Source organism: Lissotriton helveticus, chromosome 6 (assembly GCF_964261635.1).
Source record: "Lissotriton helveticus chromosome 6, aLisHel1.1, whole genome shotgun sequence".
NCBI lineage: Eukaryota > Metazoa > Chordata > Amphibia > Caudata > Salamandridae > Lissotriton > Lissotriton helveticus.
The window spans coordinates 850,417,006-850,428,180 of NC_136067.1; the positions used below are offsets into that span (position 1 = coordinate 850,417,006).

At 44.1% G+C, this 11,175-nt stretch overlaps 1 long non-coding RNA gene across 1 annotated transcript; it reads left to right on the forward strand.

Annotated features, from left to right (window-relative positions):
• The first annotated feature begins 4,446 nt into the window (after window positions 1-4,446).
• On the forward strand, window positions 4,447-10,767 carry LOC144761561 (uncharacterized). The gene is made up of 3 exons (XR_013595786.1): window positions 4,447-4,497; window positions 9,096-9,199; window positions 9,382-10,767. It is a non-coding gene; the product is annotated as an uncharacterized LOC144761561 (long non-coding RNA).
• Window positions 10,768-11,175: the final 408 nt, after the last annotated feature.

The window sequence follows — 11,175 nt, forward strand, 5'->3', positions numbered from 1 at the left end:
AGAGTGTCTGACCCCGGATCACAGTTTTACACGCCTCCCACAGAGTAACAGGGGAGGATACTGACCCTTCATTCTCAGCAAAGTAATAATCCATACATTTAACCACTTCCTTGCTAATGTTGGGGTTACGAAGATGCCACGGATTAATAGGAGCAACACGACCCCCGGACTCTAGCCGCACATCAATGGTGAGCCATAGTGGGGAATGATCTGAAATCCCCCTCGCAAGATGTCTAATTTCTCTCACGGAGACCATCTGTGCCGCCGCAATAAGAATATAATCGAGTCGCGATAGACTACCATGGGCCCCCGAGAAAAAGGTGTACTGGAGCTGGCCAGGGTGAAGTTGTCTCCAACAATCCGCTAATCCCAGTGTATCCATGAAACGGCCCAACCATAACTGCGACGTGGGGAGGGTTCTACAAGGGTGTCGATCCTCCTCTCCACTGACCACCGAGTTAAAATCTCCACCCACTACTAGCAAACCATCGGGGAGCCCCAGGATTACCCCACCCTAATCCGAAAATGTGGTAGACTGTAGACCAGGGGGAACATACACAGACAAAATGGAAATCGTCTTCCCCTCCCATCAACCCACGACAGCAGCATAGCGACCCCTATCATCCAGCACCTCGACATCTACCTCGAGGGGGAGGGAGTTCCTAACCAAGATACCCGCCCCCCTCGACCCAGTGGTGAATCCAGAGTGGGCCACCAAACGTAAGCCCCTTCTATTCAGCGCATGGCACGTATTGCCCACCAAATGCGTTTCTTGTAGTAGAACAATATCCGGGGCGTGCCGCTTCAAGTACTGCAAAACTATCCCCCGTTTAATTCGATCCCCGAGACCATTAACGTTCCAGCTCAGCACCCGCAGCCCCCTACCCCCATCCCAGACATTAAACAACAGTCCCCCTCGCCACAGAGCAAGCACAAAGGATAAAAGAGCGACCAAATCAGAGCCTCGAAATAAACAAACAAGAAAAGACCCCCCCGCCACCCCCAAAGAACCCTCAACACACAACCCCCCTCCCTGCACCCCTGCGGTAGACCAGAAAGCCACCCCAACTTGCAGTGTGCCTGTCGCCCCATTAAACTAACCTACAAGAAGAGAGAAAAGTGTCCCCTGAGGAGGAAGAGTCCCGAGTCCAACAACCCCTGGGTATCCGTTGCGTATAAACATCGCTATCACAGAGCCACTGCAAAGCGTCCAATAATGGCTCATCGGCACCGACTCACTACTCCAGGTCTTCCAGGCCGCCCTCGGCACCCCTCATATTCTCCGAGCTGGTATGCTGTGTCGGCAAAGTGTCCAGCCAGTCACTGGCCGCCTCAGGGCGATCAAAGAAAAATGTACGTTCGTTATGCTCAATCCGCAGGCGAGCCGGGAAAAGCATGGCATATTTCAGGTCCATGTCTCTAAGGCGTTGTTTCACCCCCGTAAAGGCCATGCGTTGCTTCTGCACAGCCTGGGTGAAGTCCGGATAGAAGCTGATCGAAACATTTTCAAACTTAGTGGGACCATTGACACGGGAGGCCTGCAGGATAGCGTCTCTGTCCCGGTAATTAAAGATCCTGGCTATGATAGGCCTCGGAGCGGCCCCAAGCTTGGGCTTCCCGCCTGGAATCCGATGAGCGCGCTCCACTGCAAAAAGACTACTAAGACTCTTTGGTGACAAATAGTTCTGGATAAGGTCCTCAACCAGAAGATCCGTCGGTACTTCCGTGGAAGTCTCCGGAACGCCCACGATGCGGACATTATTTCGTCTGGCCCGGCTCTCGAAATCATATAATATGTAACAAAAGGGACCCCCTGATAATACTAGATAGTTCCTAGGTCAGGGCACAAATATTATAAAAATAACTTATCCTAGGCAACTAATAGGTCCTATATGGATAACAAGTGCTATAGTGACAGAAATACTTGTAGCCTAACACAAATAACCCTCATGTAGTGCACATTAAATACATGTATTAACAATAGACATCAAAGTGATATTCATGGTTCATTTATTAAAAACACAGAGATTATTCAATCACAGTACTAACATAATAAAAAAGATTGTGTTAAAAAATATTTTTCCAAATAATCATATTCCAAATAACAGTCATGTCAATTTATACACATGATAATAAAAAGATTTTTAAACAATACAGCAAATCAAACAAGTGGTGTTAGGGATATGTCTCTACGCGCGTTTCGGCGTATTCACGCCTTCTTCTGGAGAACCACTCTCGAAATCATCCAGCCGACGGGCAAACGAGTCCCTGGCCATGCGAAGATCACGGACCTCGGTCTGAAGATCTGAGACATCCGTAATTAAGCTCGCCGTCTTCACATCCAAAGATTTGACCCGTTCGTTGGTTTTCCCCAGGTCTGTCCTGATAAGGTTGACCTCAATCGCAACCGTATCCAACTTAGTAGCAAGAGTTTCATATTGCTGCCCCATCGCAGTCTGGATATTGGCAATGGCGCCCATAACATCTGCCAAAGTCGGCTCCTCATTCACAGGGGTACCGTCACCAGCCTCTCCGGGGGACTTGCTCGATCCCCCCGGGGATCCCTATGGGGCGAGTAAAGCGGTCTATAGTCTGGGTCTGAGCGGCTCCCCCCCGATTCGTGCCTCTGGCGTGGCGCCTCTCGGGGTCCGTCCTGCCCGTCATAATGGTCGACGAGCTCCAAAGGGTTTTCCGAGATCTAGTCAGAATGATTTCCCCTATGGCAAACTGAAGGAATCGAGAGGTCGAGGAACGACAGCCGAATGAGAGTCTGCGACTAGAGCAGGGCAGCAGTATCTAACAGCAATGAGTCGGCACCAACAATGACCGAAATCAAAACCGAAAGTACCACAGGGGCAGCGGAGGCGTCTCTCCAGCCGTTGTTGTTCGATTGCCACCTGGGCACCTCGGGAACTCGAGCCCCTGGATGGCCACTGCCGTAGGCCTCAGATTATGGGGTGCAACAAGTCCAGTTCCCGGCGGCCAAATCGAATTCTGGAAAAAGCTTTCGATATCAGCAGGGCATCAACGAGAAGCACCCGTCATCTAAATCAGGATCTGTGTCAGGATAGGTAAGGGTGGCGGAAGGGGTCTCGGGAACCCTCTGCTCACACGTCCATCTTGGATCCGCGCGTAGCTCCTCTATGTACATATTTTTATTTATATTTCTGGAATGGTTTCATGCAAATACGTATTTGGGCAAGGGGGTTAATCAGAACACGATTGCACTTGTTAATTTAAACAAGCATTGGCATAGCCAATAGGTCTCGCGTTTGGGATCTTATAAGTGTTTAGCCAGGCAACAGTTGATGCTGTTGTAGGAAGGATATTGTGCTGCATAACTAAATACTTACAAGGTCCCAACGGCGAGACCTATTGGCAATGCCAATGCTTGTTTCAAGCACAGCCTTGCCACTTCTCCACATAACAGGTGCAAGTGTATCAGAATGAATGTCTTCAGTTTAACCTATTGTGTAAAGGTCAAAGGCTGTATTTCCCACGCTGGTACAAGTGTTACCGAACTTTCTTAGTAGAGCAACAGGGCCACGGCTGATGGAAGGACAGAATCCGCTATGGTATAATTTAACAAGAGATTTTTTTTTATGGGTCTTAAATCAAATCGAATGTCCAAACTGGACAGTATGATTGGGGCTATGGAAAGCTGGGTTACAGTGTTGTTTATTTATCATATGCAACAAACAACCATTGACAAAGCAAATAGTCCTCATTCGTAGTAGGTGTAATGTTAGTTGTTGCATTGAATATCTGGATGTAAAGACTTTAGCAGCAAAATACCAGTCAGCAGCACACTGTGCTAAGCACAGATTTTAGTATAAATGTTTAAGCGTGCCCTCAATTGCATTGGCTATGCCCCTTTGTGAGACTCGCCCTTCCCCAGTTTTTATGAGCCCTTTTAAAGCCCTGCTTCATCTTTTACGGAGAAGAGGCATTTATGACAACAAATGTATTTTACTGCCATGAAAAATTCACCAGAAGAGATTACCAGAAGGTACAGGTTTAGAGTTACTGTTGGAAATGTTTATATTCTCGAGGGATGGCATGACACTTTGCAACAAAATGCAGGAGGTAGTATGAGTGTGAGGAGAAGCAGGAATGCATGTTTTTAAATCTGTTATGCCTTGGCGCTTGATGAGGGGCCTGCACAAAAGGGCCTGAATGTTCACCCTCTTTAAAGATTGTCATATCACCGCGATTGTTTTGCGCACTCAAAAAACATGAAATGCGCATCTGTGTTCTAGGTAAATAGACCTTTTGAAAAATGACAGTAACAGTATACATTCAAGTAGTTTAGATTACGTGATTCGAAAACATGTTTTAAGATGGCCAACATGTTGGGGAGTTTCTTCTAGTCCTTCCTCCATAACATCTAATGATTTTCCACCAATCATACTGTAGGGAGGTATTTTTAAAGAGTACCGGAATACTTCTTCCGTTTGGACCGTGACACAGTTGACTGCTGACTTGTGCGAGGAAAAGGTGAGAGACAGGAATAGTTTAGCTTTTCGCGGTGTTGTTGGAAATAGGGTTATGGGTGTGGACTCTGTTGAAAGCATTGCGCACTGTGCGAGCCGTCGATGATCCTAATTGACGAAGGAGGGGTAGGGATACTCTAACATGATTTTTATATCTAAACGGGAGCCAGAGTGGAGTGCGAACACAACAGAGTGCTCACATGACCTGGTAAAACTGTACTATTGTTGCATGAAAGATGAACTGCTAACATTGAGAACGTATTGCATGACTATGCTAATAATCCATGGCCAGCTGGGCAAGGTCTTTTACGAGGATCGGCTTGTTGCCATAAGGCAAGATGCGTGTTATTCAGGCTCTGTTATAAGTAAAGACGCTTGAAATCAGAATGTGCACGTACCCGTGTGTAAAACATAAAGTGTGGGGCCTTTTCATATATTTGCAGTATCATGTGGATATCCGCTTGATTCTTTTAGTGGGATTCCAATATGATGCTATCTACCTTAAGTAAAATGAGGGTTGTGGTGGTAGGTTCGGTGACTATATAATCCTGAGCTCGTTCCTGGGAGCGAAAACAAATTGATGTTAAATGTTTGTGATTTTCGAAGATTGGACATATTGTAGAAGTGGTTTTTGTCTTGGGGCACACTGGACTTGAGCTATCATGTAGATAATCATGACTTCGGCATTCTTTCTTCCTAAGGAGGCACTACATGCTTCTCTGGGCGCAGATATGCGCAGGAATGGCCGATCGAATTAAGCCCTGATGAAAGAGGACTTCTATATATCAAAACACTTTTTCTGAATTTCCTGACTATTGGAGTATATAAAGAGAGGTGAACAATTACAAATTGTTCATCTTTGTTGAAAATAAGCTCATGTCAACATGTATGTGAGAGATATGAGACTAATATGGTTGTGTTTTGTTGAAAGCGCGGGAGGGAACAGGACACCGCAAATGAAATTGATTTAGTTGCTGGAAGGTTAAATAGGCATTGAACTTAGAGGGAATTTATGAGGTAAGAGTTTTCATGGTGGCGATATATGGTGTATAAGACTATAGAAATGCTTGACTGGATTTTTTAACAGAATATGAGAATACTTCCTTTGGTTTCACTCTCAGGATATAACAGCTGACAAAGAGTGCTGAATATTCATCTGGTGTTTGAAGATAATACTTTCCGCAATATTGAGCTTCGGTAAGGTGTTATCTGTTCAAATCTTGACGAAGGTACTCCTATAAAAATTCGAGTTTACATTTTGGTACTACCAGGATCAAGCTTATAGAGCAAAGGTGTGATTTATAGAATCACTCTTGTTGAGACATGAAATAATGCCATGATGTCACTACTCCTTGTGATTATTGGACCAAATGACAGCAAAACAATGGATCAGGTCAAATAAGAATGAATCTAAAGCTAAGGGAGATGTCTAGCGTAAGAACAGGAATGAAATGAGGATCATGACTATGGGTAATGCTGAAGGTATAGGATCATTTCAGCTGCACCTGTGTACTGTGGCATGGGGTGTAGGGAAAATGTGAGCTCTAGAGCAATCAAAATTCATATGCATATATAGTTTGTATTTTTGTAAGGTTAATTGTGCATTGCAAATAAGTTTTGTATTTATTAAACATTTAATTGCTTGTTGTACATAGAGGATTTATGTCAGTCTTTTTATCTATTATTTGAAGGAGTGACCATTATTTAACTAATGGAATACACATTATGGAATGGAACAACAATTCCTTTCAGGTTGAATTAGGTTTATGTTAAGTGGTTTTTGTTTGATTGTTTTCCTAATTTATTGTCTGTATGTATGTTTTTATGTTCAACATCCCTGAAGAAGTCCCATGTGAATAGGGACGAAACGTGTAGGCTGTTTTCATCTTGGACACGTCATCTTGTTTTATCGTAATATTTGAGAGCTTTATGAATAAAGATGATGGAAAAACAATCTGAATAAAAAAAATCAGTTTTTTACCTGTGGGACAACCTGGCAGCAGCATCAAGGCCCACTACCATCTGGCGGTCAAGTATATATATATATATATATATATATATATATATATATATATATATATATATATATATATATATATATATATATATATATATATATATATATATATATATATATATATATATATATATATATATATCTATCTAACTCCACACCTCAACAAAGTCGAAGCGAAGAAACCACAGCAGGGGAACAGAATGGAAACGGCTTTATTCGCTCACAAAGGTAAGTCTCAGTCCACCAATGTCCCATTTGGCGAATGCATTTCGGCGTCTAATCTGCCTTCCTCAGCGCCTGGGATGTGAATGCTTCAGGAAATGTTCGTGTGGCTCAGTTTAAAGTAAAAGCCTTTCCTGATAGGTTTGCACAGTGCCCCGCTCCTTAAAGGTATATGCCTAAACGCTAGCAGCCCTGGTAGTTCGTTGAAAGTCCAAAACGCCTACCAGTCCCAGGATGCAATGTTCGCGTTTGTGTCTGGAGGCTGTTGCGTGGGGCGGGTCCACAGATTTGCTGGGGGGAACCTTCCTTGTTCCCATGTGAGTAGAACACGCCGTCTCCTTGTGTCCCCAACCACTTCACCCTGCTGACATCAGGAACAACACTTTCGACGGGGGCAAGGCGAAATCTAACCTTGCCCAGCGTGAGGCTGAATGACCTCAACACCGCCATCAATTGTCCCCAACTGGCAGGGGGGCTCTGGTACTTCCGGTACCCCAGAGAAACTCCTTGTTTCCAGCTGTTCCAGAGCCAACTTAAACCAAGTGGGGGTTTCTTAAGCGCGTAACTGGAACCCGCGCAGACATGTCTAACTCCACACCTCAACAAAGTCGAAGCGAAGAAACCACAGCAGGGGAACAGAATGGAAACGGCTTTATTCGCTCACAAAGGTAAGTCTCAGTCCACCAATGTCCCATTTGGCGAATGCATTTCGGCGTCTAATCTGCCTTCCTCAGCGCCTGGGATGTGAATGCTTCAGGAAATGTTCGTGTGGCTCAGTTTAAAGTAAAAGCCTTTCCTGATAGGTTTGCACAGTGCCCCGCTCCTTAAAGGTATATGCCTAAACGCTAGCAGCCCTGGTAGTTCGTTGAAAGTCCAAAACGCCTACCAGTCCCAGGATGCAATGTTCGCGTTTGTGTCTGGAGGCTGTTGCGTGGGGCGGGTCCACAGATTTGCTGGGGGGAACCTTCCTTGTTCCCATGTGAGTAGAACACGCCGTCTCCTTGTGTCCCCAACCACTTCACCCTGCTGACATCAGGAACAACACTTTCGACGGGGGCAAGGCGAAATCTAACCTTGCCCAGCGTGAGGCTGAATGACCTCAACACCGCCATCAATTGTCCCCAACTGGCAGGGGGGCTCTGGTACTTCCGGTACCCCAGAGAAACTCCTTGTTTCCAGCTGTTCCAGAGCCAACTTAAACCAAGTGGGGGTTTCTTAAGCGCGTAACTGGAACCCGCGCAGACATGTCTAACTCCACACCTCAACAAAGTCGAAGCGAAGAAACCACAGCAGGGGAACAGAATGGAAACGGCTTTATTCGCTCACAAAGGTAAGTCTCAGTCCACCAATGTCCCATTTGGCGAATGCATTTCGGCGTCTAATCTGCCTTCCTCAGCGCCTGGGATGTGAATGCTTCAGGAAATGTTCGTGTGGCTCAGTTTAAAGTAAAAGCCTTTCCTGATAGGTTTGCACAGTGCCCCGCTCCTTAAAGGTATATGCCTAAACGCTAGCAGCCCTGGTAGTTCGTTGAAAGTCCAAAACGCCTACCAGTCCCAGGATGCAATGTTCGCGTTTGTGTCTGGAGGCTGTTGCGTGGGGCGGGTCCACAGATTTGCTGGGGGGAACCTTCCTTGTTCCCATGTGAGTAGAACACGCCGTCTCCTTGTGTCCCCAACCACTTCACCCTGCTGACATCAGGAACAACACTTTCGACGGGGGCAAGGCGAAATCTAACCTTGCCCAGCGTGAGGCTGAATGACCTCAACACCGCCATCAATTGTCCCCAACTGGCAGGGGGGCTCTGGTACTTCCGGTACCCCAGAGAAACTCCTTGTTTCCAGCTGTTCCAGAGCCAACTTAAACCAAGTGGGGGTTTCTTAAGCGCGTAACTGGAACCCGCGCAGACATGTCTAACTCCACACCTCAACAAAGTCGAAGCGAAGAAACCACAGCAGGGGAACAGAATGGAAACGGCTTTATTCGCTCACAAAGGTAAGTCTCAGTCCACCAATGTCCCATTTGGCGAATGCATTTCGGCGTCTAATCTGCCTTCCTCAGCGCCTGGGATGTGAATGCTTCAGGAAATGTTCGTGTGGCTCAGTTTAAAGTAAAAGCCTTTCCTGATATAATATATATATATAAATATATATATATATATAAAAAATCTTAGAACATCTGAGCTTAACATCTATATCACATCATTAACCTATTTAGAATTAAACACATTAAAAGTGTTTTTGTTGTCCTTTATGGTGTTCCTTCCATGCATTTACCTATAATTTGTTAGCATTTGTGGTAAAGATACTTTATATAATTTAACACTAATAATTTACTGATCATTTTCAATATTCTTCTCTCTCTAGCTTCTGGATGAGGAGATACTGTTTCAGCATTAATTACGAGGACACTGGCTCAGCAGCTGACATCAGGAGAGTGATTCAGAAAGGGAATATCCGTGGCTGAGCTGGTGAGCTGACATTGTAGAGATGTAATAGTTCCATGCACCTTTACCCTGATATGTTTATTGTAGTTTACATCATACTAACTTTATGAAGTAATTTTTAATAAAAATGTATGACCAACGTTTTAGGAGTATTGTCACGAAAATATATTTGATGTATTTCAGCTTCTTTTGTCTTCTGTTTGTAGGTACAGGAGACATTGCACCAGACAATAATGTTGAACCATCTACAAGAGAAGAACAGAGGGCAATTCAAAGAGACAATCCAATCCTCCCCCAAACAACAATTCTGCCCAAGAAGAAAAGTAGGAGAAAGAGGTGGTCAAGGAAGAGGAAGAGGCTGAGGAGGACATTTTTCCCCTCCCACAGATATTAACAAACATAACCTCATCATGCCTAGGTAGAAGTCTTCCTCTAAGACCACTTCTGAGGATTGCCAGTGCCAGACACTAGCTAAGCAGCCATGGATGATTGTTCTGCCTACGGAAGACTCCCTTCCACACACCCCTCATCTTACAGATCCTCTTTAAAGTCTCCTGACATAGTCCTCCCATGCAGGTATATCTCCAGTCTTCTCTCAATCATCTTATGGAGAGGACATCCATGGTGAGGTTCAGCTCTCTCACTTCATCATTCTCCTCCACAAAACCTCCCAGATGTTAACTATGGTTAACTATGTTTGTGATGGTAAATCTGTGCGCCTTGACAGATTCCCATGCATAAGTGGGGCATGGCATGGTCTAATCCTTTACCCTTGGAGGATCATGTTTTACACTGAAGGGCCACTGTGCATAGGGATATCCAGGCAATGGGGGTAACTCTCCTTGAGATAAATGACTACCTTAGATCATTGAGAAGTATACTTTGCCTTGCATAACTATGTGAAATGGTTACTAAAACATGGCTAAGAGGAACATCTTCATACTTTGAGGGAAGAGGGTGCAAGGCAACATGCCTTGACCATGAGGATGATAGAGGCAATGAAAAACAAATACTAAAGTCAATTTTCATGGCCTAGACATGTACAAGATTCTTCAGAAGCATGTCAACCTATGAGGAACACACATTCAGTTGTCAGTACTCTTGCAATTCCCGCAAATCAATCAACAGCGCCCCAAAAAAAGGCAAGTGCTCCACCTCCACTAACTTAACCACACCTCTACTTTCACCAACTCACCCACAACCAAATCACTGACCACCAAGACAATCGGACTCATTACAACACTCTTCACCAGCATTGCATAGGCGGAGTCGCAGGGCAAACACCCCAAACTAAATAAATATTTGAAAATATTCAGTACTATTTCCCCAACTCACTCTTTGAAAACTACATATTTGTTCAATAATGTTTGTACCAATTTTAAAAATACCTGTGTGTAAATGTCATCTACGACCTTTTTTGTACTTTAACCTAAGTACACAGTAAAGTGTAATTTATGCTCTGTTCATTGTTGACATTCTAAGTATTATGGTTGAAAGATTTGGTAATTCAATTTTATCCATTACCTACATACTTAAACTTTTAATTTTCATGTCAGAAACATAATTAATATGATTTTTCAATAAAATATGAAACAACATTTTTTGGAATCTATAATGTTTGGAACCTTTTCTAAAGGTTAAAAAATTCTTGGGATTGGGCAAAAGAAAAACATTCAAAGTCTTTTTTTCAGATGGAAATAGAAAAGGGGTGAGCAAATACGAAATAATGTTGGAAAATGTTAGGGGCCAAGTCTATATACAAAGGGGAATAAATAAAGAAAATATGTACAATAAAAGAATGTCCAAGATAAGCAATCCATAATTTATAATCAAAGGTCCAAAAAATAGTCAAATCTGCAACAGAAACCCAGTGTCCTAAATAATAATAAAACCATTTTCCCAAGTAAGACGGGGTGGCGGAATCAGGTTCCTGGCTTGGGGGAGGAAGTTCCAGGACATCCTTTGACTCACTTTTCACCACAACAATGCTTGTGTCCTCC